The sequence below is a fragment of the Danio rerio genome, chromosome 4, assembly GCF_052040795.2.
Source record: "Danio rerio strain M-AB ecotype USA chromosome 4, GRCz13ab, whole genome shotgun sequence".
Taxonomy (NCBI): Eukaryota; Metazoa; Chordata; class Actinopteri; order Cypriniformes; family Danionidae; genus Danio; species Danio rerio.
The window spans coordinates 4,520,111-4,534,686 of NC_141024.2; the positions used below are offsets into that span (position 1 = coordinate 4,520,111).

Genomic DNA, 14,576 nt, shown 5'->3' on the forward strand with positions numbered 1-14,576 from the left:
AAGACTTAATCACATTCCCTTGAGTTAATGTTAAGTTAATCAGTTCCAAAAAAAGTCACTCCATATAAATCATCCTTGTGTTGTTCCAGATTCTGTCGCAGCAAGTAGAGAATTCCTATTAGTGTTAAGGAACTTCAGGGTTTAAATCCCACAAATCAACAAAGTCAAAAGTTTGTATCCCGCTGTTGCTTGCTCAATTCAGACCACTCTTGAGTGAGTAGTCATTTATAATATGTAAATTGTTACAAGTTATAATAATAATAATAATAATAATAATAATAATAATAATAAAAAAATAAATAAACTACCATTCCGTGCTTACGCGGCACCTGATATAAATCCTTTGATTGTTAAACATGAAGTCCAGGGTTTAGAGTAATACTTAATCATGAAGAGTACAAAAATCACATTTAACCTTTTATTTTGCAAACAAAGACACCTGGCACATTTATACTACACAAAAACATTAACCACTCCAGGAGCCCTCCAACACTACATTTTCATGTATTAATTACAACTGATGTCCATCACCTCATTTAAAAAGACATGCAAAATGTGAAGTGCTAGTAAAGGCTCTATGAAGATGGTTTAAAGCACAGATTAACCAAACAATCAGTCCAAGCTGATACCACCATCAGATGGATACAAGAGCAGCAGACAGAGGCTGCTCAGGAATAAGTCAAAGGTGAATTAAGGTCAGCTGTTGAAGGACTCCATGCCAGTGTTACTCCTTCACCTCAGATCCAGAGACCTAATAATAAAAAGAAACATTGTTGTGGTTAAAGTCATTACCATAGTTAACATACAAGAAAATTGGGCAAATAAACAATTAATTTCAATAAATCAATTGAAAATCGACATTAAAGAAAATGTTATAATTAAAGATTAAAAAGGTGCAATTGTATAAAGGGAGCTGACTAAAATAACTTTAAATTACCCATTATTGAGACGAATGTGTTAGTCATCACTGCCTGGACATGTTAAAACTTAACATGTCAAAAGGAAGACAGATTTAAGAGCACTAATTATTTACAAGGTTTCTTAGTGTTGTACTACTAAAAACCCATGAGCTTCTTCCAACTCATCCAGGAAGACTAAAATAAGCACTTTAATGCACTTACAATACACACTTGGCAGATCTGTATACTACACACTCAAAACACTACATATTTGCACATCTTAAAACTGATGTCTATCACCTCATTTAAAGTCTACGAGACGTTAAAATGACATGCACAACTTCAAATGCTAATAAAGTCCCAGTGAAAATGTTGAAAAACAGATTTAACCAAAGAATCAGTCAGAGCTGATACCACCATCAGATAGATCAAATAGCAGCAGACGGTTAGGGATAAAGTCTAGAGGTGAATAAAGTTAGGCTGTTCAGGGACTTGCTACAATCACTCCTGCAGTTCTGATCCAGTGACCTAATTAAATAGAACAGTGAGAAAACAGTCATGCTTGGTTAACACGTCAGTAAATGGGGCAAAAAATAAACAGTTTTTCAAAATAACTAAACTAATAACAGTGTATTTCTGATGGGAGTACTGATACATTCAAATAATTAATAGAAAACTAGTTTTCCTTGTTAGAAATTATGCTTAAAGCTTAAAAAGTGAATTAATCATGAATAAAAATAGGATGTGGGAACATTAACTGGAAAAATTTAATATAGGGTATATTGCACTATAATAAACAATGTAGAAATTGAACCAAAAAAAATGCTAGAAACCATTTAAAGTAACTTATGAAAATGGCCTAAAATAAACATCTGTCTCTCTATGGCTTCGTTACAGGTATTAATTTGACATGTTAAAACCTATATGAAGAGTGATAGAAGTACTGATGATTGTTTGCAAGGCTTATAGTGGTGTTGTACAACTAATAAAAAATAAAATAAAAAAAAACCCACAACAGTTTTTTAGTGCAATAATGATATATGCACTAAAATTAATCAATACCAATCACTTGTATGTTTCAATTTTACAAAATGTAACTTTAAACGTACTAAATCAGCACACATCTCTTGCACATCTTACCTCTTGTCCGTGTCTTCAGGCAAGACGCTAGCCTGCGTGTGGCATTTATTCCCTTGCAGGTGTCCCCATTAATCACATGTCAGCCAATAGCATTTCAGCTTGCAAATTATGCCCGCCCTACACTAGAAACAAGCTGCACTGATTAGTTAGCGGAAATTTCCACTGTCGTGGCCGAGCTTGTCACGTCTTTGTCGGAAACAATTAAATGTAACATCCTAGTCTACAACCATTTAAACATTTACTTGCATTTTCAATACATTTATTCACTATTATTATACACAAAATATTCCTAAAATGAATGTTCATATGTGCACATATACTGATTTAATAATAAAATAACCTGACGCAGCTATTTGTTAATTAAAAAGACACAACTGCAAAGTATGAAAAGCATAATTATAAATTAGATCTGCACATTTAAAAACAATAGATACATTTGCAGTTGCAAGAAAGTTCATGTGTGACCATGTATTACTACTTTTTCTGAATTATGCAGTTTTATTCTGCATCAGCTGTATAATAACACATCCTTGCATCTTAATCATAAAGAAATATATTCATTCATTAATTTTCTTGTCGGCTTGAAAGAAGAGCAAACTGTGCATAATTATCTACCTTTCAAGTAGTAGGAGTGTTTTATTTACTCGCCCTCGCCTCCTTCGCCATAGTATTCTACTGTGACCGCGTATAAGAGATAAATGACGTCAGTAAATAATAACGGTTATGATTATTACTGAACCGATATCGAATTGTTCTCGTCTGCATCGCGGTGCACCGAAAAAACAATTAATTTTGACATCCCTACTTTATATATATATATATATATATATATATATATATATATATATATATACTATAACAATGATGTCATTAAATCACATCTTGAAATTTTTACATTTTTCAGAACTGTATATATATATATATATATATATATATATATATATATATATATATATATATATATATATATATATATATATATATATATGTTTTGACCTGGTAAGTCTGGCCACTCCCACCCACAGTCTTCGTTCTTCATCGGGGCTTTTGTTGTATCAGCCACGCTGTGAATTGGCTGTGCTTTTTCGTACAGTGCACCTGCGCTATGTAATGGCCTACCCATCAGCATCAGGAATGTCGCTTCTCTGGACTGTTTTAAGAAACTTCTCAAGACTCACCTTTTTACCGTTGCTTTTTCTTTAGATTGATTATTTTTGTTAATTGTATTATCCAATTGTATTGAATTGTTTATATGTTATTGTTTTATCGTGGTCTTTTTTATTGTTTTAATTGTTCTGCTTTGTTTGCCTTGTATGTTTTGCTTTGGGTCTAAGAAATTAAAGTGCACTATAAATAAAATGTATTGTTATTAATATTATGAACGTGTCTATGAGCATTCATTTAAACCATATTCTCTGTTTGATAAACAGGGAAATTTGCACGTTGAATATCTCACTAAAAACACAGGTATTAATAGTTTATATTGTGAATCAGTGTGTTATATTTTAACTTTTCTGACATTAAAGCATTTACGACAGTGAAATGGGTCCAATAAGAGCATTTTGTTTCTCAAGTGGGCAGAGCAATATTAAGCTTTCCTCTATCTTCTACTATATTTTCTCTGTCTCGGCTGTGAATGACCTGAGCTCTTGATGGAGGAGCTGAACACGCAGCAACATCGAAGGCTCGGGTTTTGAAGAGTCTAGAGAAAAAAAAAAAAAAAAGAGTCTCTTATCCATAACTCACAGTAGGTGGCGGTAATGCTCTGTTCAGAATACGAACCGCCATTAAACTACAGGAAGAAGAAGAAGAAGTGGGCAGGGCTATTTTACAAGCTGTAATGCTATTGGCTGACAATGTGACACCTGCAGGGTATAAAATGCCACAGACATGCAGGCACTGGCCTTTTGTGAAGATGTGGACTTGAGGTAAGATGCTAAGGTTTGTTACGTTAAAAAAAAAAATTAATACTCAAACAAACAAGTGAATTGTTTTAGTGTGACTTGAAGTAATTATTATCATCCTGGAAAAAATAGTGTTCTAATGTTTTTTTTTTTTACTAGTACAATACAGTAAGTAACATTGTGAACAGTCACCATTACGTTTTAATTGTATCTTTGTGTCTTTAGACGTGCAATTGGTTTTAATATTCAAAAATGTATAAAAAGCCATAGATTTAAATGAAACCACAATTCCCATTATAATCACAACTAACTTGTTTTTGTATTTCCTTTTAGTTAAATCCCATTTTAGTTCATTTTGTTCTTTTTATGATAGTCCATAATGAGAAAATTGGTATTTGGATCTGCTTGTTTGTGCATTTCAGAGTTGTCTTTGTCTTAATTTCACTTTATGAAAGCTTGATTTGTATAGGTATTGTGTATGTTGGCCCCATTTACTGATGTTAACTGCAGGATTGGTGAAAACTTGTTTTTCTGAGTCTGACTACTGTCTTTTATTAGATCTCTGGATCAAAGCTGCAGGAGAAGCAATTTGATTCTGGCATGGAGTTCTTCTACAGCTGACTTATTCACCTGACTCATTTCTGAACATCTGTTGATCTTCAATCCTTCTAATAATGCCGCTGTCAACACTTAACATTTTGCAAGTCTTTTAAAGCCTTGTAGTCTTCTAACGAGGTGGTTATGGCCCTTTAAGTTTTTTTTTTGGCAAAATGTTTAGTGTTTGAGGCATCATTGAGTGGTTAAAGTTTGTTTTGGATGCATAAAATGTGCCCAGTCTGTATAATAGTGCAAAATAAAATTAAATGTGTTTGTGTGGTTTATGATTTTCAACTGAATTATAATTTAAAAAAAGTGCTTCTAGCAATTATCTAAAACTTGAGGTCTGCAGCTCTGCACAATTAGCTCAATCCACCTCCAACTAACCTGCTTTTAATCTGCAGCTGTTTCTAACTCCTTGATTAGTTGAAGCAGCTGTGTTTGATTAGGGTGGAAGCAAAACTGCAGAGCTGCATCTCCAGCAAGAGAGTTGGCACTTACCTACAGATTTTTCATGTTTTGAGAATTTATTTTATCAGGATATAAACTAGTTTCTGTCTTTGCTGAACTAAAAACAAACACTTTTTGTGCAAAAAAATCATAGTGACTAATCATATCCCAAAGCTTATTTTAGCTGCTCATGTGGTTTTTCACAATCTGGCTGGTTTAAGCATATTGAAGGTCTTGAGCTGATGGCTGAAAATGGCAGAATGGAATCCTGCTGAACCACAAATTTGGATTGAGCTGGCTAGGTTTTCATTTTAAAGTATTGTTTTTTTTTTTTTTTTTTTTTGTGACTAATTTCTAGTTTTTTTTTTCCTAGTGTAATCTGCCCTATCTATTTCACTTATGTATAATCTTTAGCTTTTATATATATATATATATATATATATATATATATATATATATATATATATATATATATATATATATATAGCACCTTCTCCCATTGACCTGATTGGCAGTTAATTAGTGCAGTGTAATTGGCTTCTCTCAATTAGCGCAATCTCCTATTTACTATAGTCTTTTAAATAGCTGCTCTGACTAAGCTAAAGTGGCACTTAAACTTGGAACTTCTGGATCATGTCCTGATGTGCAGACCACTGAGCTACTGGTGTGCTTATATAAACTATTGATTTTTTTAAATTATTTTGTAACTGTGTATTTTTTTTCCTTAGTAAAACCACTAGGAAGTTATTAAAAGCAGAAATCGAACCTGCAATTTTTAAATCATGGGCCTGTTGTTGTCCATTGACCCATCAGTGTTTATGCAATTTTTTTTTGTAGATAATGTTTACAATTTAACAATTGATAGTTGGATTCAAACACAAGACACCATGATTTAAACCACAGCTCATTATTACTTGCTCCATTGAGCTTGCAGAACTATGGCTTGCATGAGTTTCATGAGTCTAAGGGCGTACTCGCACTTATCTGGACCGTGCCCAGGCCTTTTTCCCGGACAGTTTGAGAAGTGTTAGTGCTCTGAATCGGGCTCAGGCACAGTTAACTTGGGCTCAGTACGCTACGCTTGTAGCTTGAGTGCAAAGCGCGCCTGAGCCCAAAACTGTAGACGAGACATAATTTTTAACAACTGTACATAGTGACTACACCTTTATTGACTAATGATTACCAAGGCACCCTCCTGTGGTGGTTTTTGTGAATTACACCACTACAAATTGACTATTGCGCCCTCCTGTGGTGATTTTTGTCAACTAAATTGACTTAACTGACCTTTAATGTAGTGTGCCCACCTGTGTGAATTTTTGTGAACTACATTGCTACAAATAAACTTTATTGCATCCTCCTGTGTTGATTTTTGTGAACTACATCCCTACAAATTTACATTATTGCGCCCCCCTGTGGCGAATTTTCTTAACTACATTTCTAAAATGTACATTATTGCGCCCTCCTGTGGTGAATTTTGTTAACTACATTTCTAAAATGTACATTATTGCGCCCTCCTGTGGTGGTTTTTGTTACCAACATTGACTTTACTGATCCTTAATGTAGCGCACCCTCCTGTGTTGATTTTTGTGAACTACATCCCTACATTATTGCGCCCTCCTGTGGTGAATTTTGTTAACTACATTTCTAAAATGTACATTATTGCGCCCTCCTGTGGTGAATTTTGTTAACTTCATTTCTAAAATGTTCATTATTGCGCCCTCCTGTTGTGATTTTTGTGAACTACATCCCTACAAATTGACCTTATTGCGCCCTCCTGTGGTGAACTGCGAACTAGAATGCTACAAATTCTTTAGTGCGCCTTCCTGTGGTATTTTTTGTGAACTACATTGCAACAAATTAACTTTATTGCACCCTCCTGTGTTGAATTTTGATAACAACACTGCTACAAATTAACTTTATTGCGCCCTCCTGTGTTGATTTTTGTGAACAACACTGCTACAAATTGACTTTATTGTGCCCTCCTGTGTTGATTTTTGTGAACTACACTGCTACAAATTAACTTTTTTGCGCCCTCCTGTGTTGATTTTTGTGAACTACACTGCTAAAAATCGACTTTATTGTGCCCTCCTGTGGTGCTTTTTGTTAACTACATTGGCTGCGCTCAAAACCGCATACTCAATGAGTAGGTACTCAATTTCAAAAAGTACTTACTTAACGAGGACTAAAAGAGTAGGCAACAGCCAAATCTCGTTGAGTATGAATAGGATTGTACCTCATCCGCCATGTTTAAGTTATAATATGACTGACGTTAAAAGCGCAAAAACTTCAAAGAAATATCAGGTTTAATAAATCTTAATTTAAAACAATATATTTATTTTTAAAAAGTTCACATGAACTTATTGTTGTCTTTATTGTTTGTATAACATTTTTCATCCTCAAGTAACCGGCTTAAATCTCGTTTGTTTTCCTGACTTGTTCATTATTCAACGCACATATTTAACCTTGTCATTGTGCATTTGTGTGCATATAATCTCATATAATACAAGAAACCCATTACATTTACGTCATTTTTGTTAATTGTGAACAATACAATCATGTTTTTCAGATTCTGTAAAAAAATGATAAGTTATTTTATTATTAACAATTATAACAATCATTTAATAATAAATAAGATCGCATCACTTGACAAATCTACCTAATAGTTTTCAATGCCTTTTACTTATATATATATATAGTTCAGATGCATAAAAACCTTCCCTTCTAAAATGAGCATTTTTACTCAGCCTCCAATATTTTTGTAGTTATGTCACTGTAAAGGCAATGCAAAGAACTTTTTTTTTTTTTGTCATGAAAGTAAATTTACTGAACATACACATCGGAGCTTGCAATATTTTAGAACCCATGGCATTATTATACAAACACAGTGCGACATAAATCATATGTTCTGTAAAACAGTTAGCTACTGCAGCTGTAACTTACACTGCATAATGTATCGATTTTTATTTTATTGTTATTTTAATGCTGCTACAAGATGTTACAACATGTAACACTGATATGTGTAAAACTCCAGCTAATCTACTTATTCAGCCCTAAAGACTGCAAGCGCAGCTCTCCATCCGCTCCACTAGGCGGCATCAGCGAGCTGCTCTTTTAGCCTGAACACCTTTGACAACAGCGCCACAGATCATCACAGGTACACCGTTTTACTGGCGTCAAGTTGAGCTCCAGCAGATGACAGCTCAGTGACAGACTCATAATGTCAGTCAACAGTACATATTACAGCCCGACAGCGAAGAAAAGCGACACAAAGTGCAGAAATGGAGAGTAACGCGACTCACCTGTAAGTGACTTTGTTTCGGTGGGTTTGTTTGTAGTGATGTTGCTGTAGTGTTTGTGTTCAGGCATTGCTCTCTCTCCTCCTCTGCAGCAGTGAAGATACACAGGTGTGCACATATTTCATCTTTCTGATGCTCCTCCACACACTCCTCCACATCCAGGCGGATTCACAGCTCCAGTAAAGGTATTTATGAGCTCATATTTCCAGTAGAGAGTCCAGAAAGTGTGTTTGTTTGTGCGTTGGAGCGTAGTGAGGGGGGTTTGTTTAGGAAGCATTTAATTGGACAAAATTGGTGTAGTGTAAGATCACTGATCACCATGTCTTGGTCATTTTGTTTTATGTGCTAGAATAAACATTTAGAATAACAGTAAATGGCCTAAAATGTGACAGTATGTTGAAGTTTTACATTTGGGTTACATGGAGCCTATAATGTTTATTTGTTGAGGAAAAAAAGTTTTTGTTTGATTTAGTTTTCGTTGATTAAACTCATCTAATAACACAGCCAATTGCTAAATTGTTGTTGTTGTTGTTAAATCATATTTTACACTTTTGTGACACTTTTCTGTTATGGATGACATATGTGAAACTGCCACTTGTGTGACTTTGGTAAAACCAATATAATAGTTTGAAAGCACTAAGTATTTTTAAAGAAAAATGTAGAAATGGTTTCTTTATTTTGATGAAAATTTTTTTTTTCATGACAAGGTTGACATTTGCATTGGATTTGCTCTCATAATATTAATAATAATAATAATAATTTGTATTTAATAATAATTTGTATTTTAGAATAATAATAATTTGTATTTAATAATAATAATTTGTATTTTATAATAATAATAATAATAATAATTTGTATTTAATAATAATTTGTATTTTAGAATAATAATAATAATTTGTATTTAATAAAAATAATTTGTATTTTATAATAATAATAATAATTTGTATTTTAGAATAATACAAACTATTATTGTTAAATTTAAAAATATTTTTAATATTACTTTTCTATTTTGACTTTGATTTTAAATTCTTACTTTATTTTTCAATGCGCTTCTTTTGCTGACCGATCTATATTGACCATTTTCATAACAAACTTAACTTCGTTTTCTTATGATGCATTTTTCAATGCACATTTGTCTCAAACTCACAGCTTTTAATAAGCATTCATAATGTTTTCTGTTCTGCAGTTTTTCCTCATTTTGACTAATATTATTATATTTTATTGCTACCAATTATTTATTTTTGTATGTTTAGATACTATATATATATATAAAACATAATATTCATTCAATAAAGATATTTGAGCGATTCCAGCGTTATGGATGCGACATTTTAAGTTAAGTCTCAGAACATAAATTGACAGGGAAAGTATATGTTAACATTATATTAAAACATCTAATTATAGTTTTCAAAACTACTAACCACAGAGTTGTGGAAGCAGAAAAAAATCAATCTGTAATCATTTTTTTTATTTTAAATGAGGAAATAAACATGCGCAAGTTTCAGTATACACATACTTTGTAGAAATTCTGTGAATTAAACTGCATAACCCAAAATAAATAATGATAATCAAAAGAATAAGAATTAGCTCTCTATAGAACAAACATGATTGATTTTTTATTTTATTTGACATTTTTGCATTTATGAAGGAAAATCTTCGTTATGGATCACTTTTCTGTTAGATGTGACAGATGTGAAATTGCCTCTAATGTGACTTTGTCAATGTTTTTAAACTACTATATTAAATATACCGGAGACATTTTGGAGTAATTTTAAAGAAAAATGTAGAAATGGTTTCTTTATTTTGGTGAAAACTGTTTTTTTCATGACAAGGTTGACATTTGCAAGGATTTGCTCTAATAATAATAATAATAATAATAATAATAATAATAATAATAATAATTTGTATTTTAGAATAGTACAAAATATTATTGTTAAATTAAAAAATATTTTAATTTTCTATTTTGACTTTGATTTTAAATTCTTACTTTATTTTGAAATGCTTTTCTTTTGCTGACCGATCTATACTGACCATTTTCATAACAAACTTAACTTCGTTTTCTTATGATGCATTTTTCAATGCACATTTGTCTCAAACTCGCAGCTTTTAATAAGCATTCATAATGTTTTCTGTTCTGCAGTTTTTCCTCATTTTGACTAATATTATTATATTTTATTGCTACTAATTATTTATTTTTGTATGTTTAGATACCATATATCTAAATATATCTGATATATATGTATATATGTATATATATATATATATATATATATATATATATATATATATATATATATATATATATATATATATATATATATATATATATATATATATATATATATATATATATATATATATATATATATATATATATATATATATATATATATATTATATATACCATAATATTCATTTATTTACTTATATTTGAGCAATTCCAGCATTATGGATGCGACATTTGTAGTAAAATCTCGGAACATAAATTGACAGGGGAAGTCTATGTTAACATTATATTAAAACATTTAATTATAGTTTTCAAAACTACTAACCACAGAATTGTGGAAGCAAAAAAAAATCAATCTGTAATCTTTTTTTAATTTATTTTAAATTAGGAAATAAACATGCGCAAGTTTCAGTATACACATACTTTGTAGAAATTCTGTGAATTAAACTGCATAACCCAAAATAAATAATGATAATCAAAAGAATAAGAATTAGCTCTCTATAGAACAAACATGATTGATTTTTTTATTTTATTTGACATTTTTGCATTTATGAAGGAAAAGCTTCGTTATGGATCACTTTTCTGTTAGATGTGACGGATGTGAAATTGCCTCTAATGTGACTTTGTCAATGTTTTTAACAGAATAAGAATTAACTCTCTATAAAACAAACATGATTGATTTTTTATTTTAATAAAAAATAATAAATAATAGTAAGTAAGTGAAATATGCTTCTTTTGCTGACCGATCTATATTGACCATTCTTATAACAAACTTAACTTAGTTTTCTTATGATGCATTTTTCAATGCACATTTGTCTCAAACTCGCAGCTTTTAATAAGCATTCATAATGTTTTCTGTTCTGCAGTTTTTCCTCATTTTGACTAATATTATTATATTTTATTGCTACTAATTATTTATATTTTATTGCTACTAATTATTTATTTTTGTATGTTTAGATACCATATATATATATATATATATATATATATATATATATATATATATATATATATATATATATATATATATATATAAAAACCATAATATACATTTAATAAAATAAATATATTTGAGCAATTCCAGCGTTATGATGTGACATTTGCAGTAAAATCTCTGAACATAAATTGACAGAGGAAGTCTATGTTAACATTATAATAAAACATATATCTATAGTTTTCAAATCAGTTAGCCACGGAGTTGTGGGAGCAGAAAAAAATCAATCTGTAAACATTTTTTAATATTTTAATAACTTTAAAATACTTGCCAACAAAAGCTTTTTTTTTTTTTTTTTTTTTGGTGAAAAATGATTTTTTTTCATGGCAAGTTTGACATTTGCATGGATTTGCTCATTTAAAATTTTATTATATTTATTATCTGTTTTTTGTTCTATATCTGTAGTTCTGTTGCACTGTAGAAGCTCTATCATGAAAACAAATTCCTCGTATGTGTGAACATACCTGGCAATAAAGCTCTTTCTGATTCTAATTGTAACAAAAGAACATTTTAAATCTGTGTAAATGTATTCACTTAAAATGTGCAAAGACCTTTCGATGCACATTTGACTTAAACTCGCAGCGCTTGATATTGATTAGGTAAACTTTAATAATGTTTTCTGCTGAGTTTGCACTTTGTGACTAATATTAAATAACAAAATGTAATGAAATGACGAGAAATAATATCCTAGATCAACTTTATTCAATCAAAACTACCTGTTTGTGTATATTAACTTTTTAAAAATGGTTGATGTGTAATTTTTTGTACACCTGCAATAAATTATGTATTGTACTATTCATATTGCAATGCATACATATTATACATAGTGTTGGTGCTTTAATCTGCCTTTAAATTTGTCTTTTTCAATGTTTAAGAAAAAAAAACATTTTTAAACAGATTAAATTGATTTTTAAATTATAAACTAAAAGTAATATGTTTGGACTAACCTTTTAATTCTGATGGCAAACATTTTTAGTACATGTTTAAGGTTATTTATTATATACACAATAAAATTAATTCAGGAATTTTTATTTTTTTTATTATTTTTTTTTGAAATGTGTGAAATTTTGTTTGCTTCAAAATAACCAAGAGTGCAAATCTTTGTATGGCTGTGATGGTCTAGTGGTCAGAGTACATAGCATGAGACCATAACCCATCATGCAATAGCTGGGTTCAAATCCAGAGCATGCTACTCAACTTTAATAAAAATGAGAATTTAAGGGATTTTTAGTATTATTAAAAAAAATAATAATAATAAAATAAAAATTTAAAATTTTTTAAAAATTAAAAATTAAAATTTTTTTTTAATGTTACTTTTTCCAGGCTTGAGCTTCTCTCTCCACACTCCACCTCTCTGTTACCGATACTGCCTCCTCCTCCTCTCATTGTTCAGCCTTCACCTTTCTTTCTGCTTTAGGTATGTGGTCAGTCCGTGTTTCATCATCTCTGGTCCGTGTTTTGTAGGCCTATGTAGCCATTCTTTATTACCTCCCCAGATTGCAACCAGTCTCCACCTTCTCTGTCTGTTACCGCCCCAGGTATTTCAAGTTTCCACCTCTCCTTTTCACCACCGCCCCAGGTAACTTGCTGCAGCCTCAGCATTCTGTCTTTGGTGAGTTTTGAACCCATGTCATACTGTAACCTTGTCCTCAACCAACGTGTGTTAGCCATTAGTGCCATCGTGGCTTTCACATTTACCATTGTGATTTGGCGCGTATTGTTGGGTTCAAAAACAGGAACTGAACATAAGCAAAAATGGGAATTGAACCCTTGTCTCCAAGATGAAAGCTGAATGCTTAATCTGCTGAGCCACAGAGTCTGATGGGTAAACAAATGTTTTGGTTATGATATTTTTAAGATGTGTCATTTGAGGGAAAAAAAAACAAGCATGTGCTGGATTTGAACCCTGACTTACCTGCATTGCAGTTAAGTTTTTAACCGCTACACCACAAATGTTGTGTAAAGCAAGGTGTTTTGGATTGTTATGTATATATTTTCAAAGAGACTTGACTTAAACAAAGTGAGAGCCGGCTTTGAATCCCAGACTTCATGTTTAATGCACACAGGTTTATTCTCAAGTGCCACTGAGTCACTATTTGTAAATGTGTTTTTTTAAACTGTAGGATAAATTATAACAATTACTTTCTTAAAAGTGGTCTGAAATTTTGAGAAATAAGCAACTGCTGGAGTCAAACCCAGACTTTGTTGATTGTGGGATTTAAACCCTGATAATCCTAAACACAACAAGCAAATATCTATTCGCTGCGCCACAGAATCTGAAACTGTGTAAGAGTGTTTTAAATGGGGTTTTACACCTTTTTGGAAAGGAACTACTTAGTAAATATGAACTTTGAAGTTTGTGGGATTTGAACACAGTCATAGCTAGACCTCAAATGAAATGATTATCCGCAGCACCACAGAATCTGAAACAATGCAAGGCTATTTTAAATGGCGTTTTAGACCTTTTCGGTCCTGAATTGATTAGTAAACAAGTACTTTAGTGATTGTGGGAATCGAACCCTGATGTTTGTGAAACAAAATGTGAACACTTATCCACTGCGCCATACAATACAAAACAACATTAGCATGTTTTAAATGGGGTTTTAGACTTTTTTGGGTCTGCATTACTTAGTAAACTTGAACTTTGGTAACAGCAAGATTAGATCCCAAACAGCTCACCACCAAATCACTAACAACCATCCACTGAGCCACTGAACATGCCAAACTTTATTTCTCCAAATTGTCTTACAGACTTTCAGTTTAAATTGAACGTTTTTACTTTGAACTTAAATAATTGATCAAAACCCACTACAAGCTTCATTAATCATGGGATTTGAACGCAGACTTTCTTGTACCATGACGCAGAGAACTATCCACTCGACCACTGAATCAGTCATATCAGTTAATGAAAACACATTAAATGCTTAATGTTCATCCCCATGAAAAATAAAAAAACACTACAGGTTCCACTAAATCTGAGTTGATTGAATCTAAAATTTAGTGTAGCACTGCATAACTAACTCTAAACACAATGACAAACAGATCTGCAGCCAATTATAACTTCAAATC

The 14,576-nt window shown here is 31.5% G+C and overlaps 1 long non-coding RNA gene across 1 annotated transcript; it reads right to left on the minus strand.

Annotated features, from left to right (window-relative positions):
- Positions 1-404: 404 nt before the first annotated feature.
- On the minus strand, positions 405-2,033 carry LOC147844605 (uncharacterized). Its single transcript, XR_015484565.1, has 2 exons — positions 938-2,033; positions 405-751 (listed from the first exon to the last, which is right to left on the minus strand). It is a non-coding gene; the product is annotated as an uncharacterized LOC147844605 (long non-coding RNA).
- Between the last annotated feature and the right edge of the window lie 12,543 nt (positions 2,034-14,576).